This window comes from Aplysia californica, unplaced genomic scaffold (assembly GCF_000002075.1).
Source record: "Aplysia californica isolate F4 #8 unplaced genomic scaffold, AplCal3.0 scaffold00072, whole genome shotgun sequence".
Lineage (NCBI taxonomy): Eukaryota > Metazoa > Mollusca > Gastropoda > Aplysiida > Aplysiidae > Aplysia > Aplysia californica.
In genome coordinates this window covers 948,697-950,330 of record NW_004797342.1, presented here as the reverse complement: position 1 = coordinate 950,330, position 1,634 = coordinate 948,697, and positions in this window count along the sequence as shown.

The window sequence follows — 1,634 nt, the reverse complement described above, 5'->3', positions numbered from 1 at the left end:
GTTTTTCACTGTCAGTCAGTCTGTCTGTCTGTCTCTCTCTCTCTCTCTCTCTCTCTCTCTCTCGCAGTTCTGTAGTCATCCCCACCCCTTCTACAGCTAAGGAACCAATATTTCCAAGTGTCTCCAAATTACCCATTCCCACATAGCTAAACTATTAATTTGCAAAGCCTTACAATCTTCTTTAAAGTCATGCCTTAACTTTGGATAGGCTTTGGATAAAATGTGGTGGCCAATATAGACTCGCCAAAGACGTAATCACTCTTATTTCCTTCCCCTGACCTCGTTTCCCTAACACAGGACAACGTGCCTTGAAAGTGCCTTCCCTTCCCAAAAGAAAAAAAATAAATTTGAAACGAGGTCGACATTTATCTCTTACAAAACAAAACTTACTTTTCTCTACCCCTTCCCCCCCTCCCCCTAACTTTCTTTTTTGCACCCGCTCTCGAAAAAAAGAAAACTGAAATACTTTTTACTGTACCGTACAGAATACTCAAGTGAATAAATAAACCGATAATATTAGATCTACTTCAAAACGGATCTTTAAAACATGTGAAAAGAAAGAAAGAAAACTGTCGAAGACAAAGGACGACTTGGGCTCTTGATCTGAACTGCCAGTTTGTTGTCAACGAATGCATTATGTTCATAAACATATGAAATTCCGAGTACGTTGTGAACAAAGGGAAGGGAACAAAGCGTTGGAGAAATGCCTGCAACAGAAAATGAAAAGAGTTATGTCCCTGGAAAAACAGATTACCAAGAGCAAACAAACAGGTAAATTTGGTAGACTACCTGTCAGCAAAGGCTTCGGAGAGTCGACAAATCATATCATGGTATCTTCTTGACTCTCTTTGTTGATAGGGTTCTAGCTTGACATGTTGTAAGGAGATTTTTTTTTTACCTAGGTCAAGGACAGCACGTTCAGAAAAGAGCTGTTTTAATTTTGAGTTATATTAGTTCGATTTTCTCTTTTCTTTTTTCCTTTTATTTAGGTGTTGAAAAAATTTTAACTGGACATAATCTAAGGAACCACCTCTCTTTTTAATTTGCTGTTGTAAGAAAACAGAATTAAAAAAAAATCTGAATGAATCACGGCGTTATGTTTCTTTTCTAAAGTGCCCCAAATACGGTGCATATTCAAGTCTTGTCGTACAACCAGAATGTGCACCGCCAAAGAGTTAAAGGTATCCAAGGGGGGCTGTCGTGGCCTAGAGTTTAGGCATTCGCCTCTCATTCAATAAGTCCCGAGTTCGAATCCGGATAGCAACGGACAATTTAAGTCTCTGAAATGTTCTCCTTTGGCATCCTTCCCTGCTGTCCAACTATGTTCTGTTGTCTACTTTCGTCTCCACTTTCTGCCCCACCTCCTTTGCCCTCTCATCTGGTCTCCTGGCTCTTTCTGCAGTCTTCCTACTGCTTCTCCTTGCTCCTTCCTATTGCTGTCTTTCAGCCACACCTCTGATCTTATGGTTGGAAAGTTCAAGAGGTAGACCCACACTGGCGTTTTCCGATGCAAAAGAATGAAACCCGGCAGAACAGTAACGACAGGTAATAAAAAAAACTGCAACCTGCCCATACCAAAACCATACGTCCCGGACCAGACCGTAATTAATTCCATGCCGTCTGTCGGGCGAAAA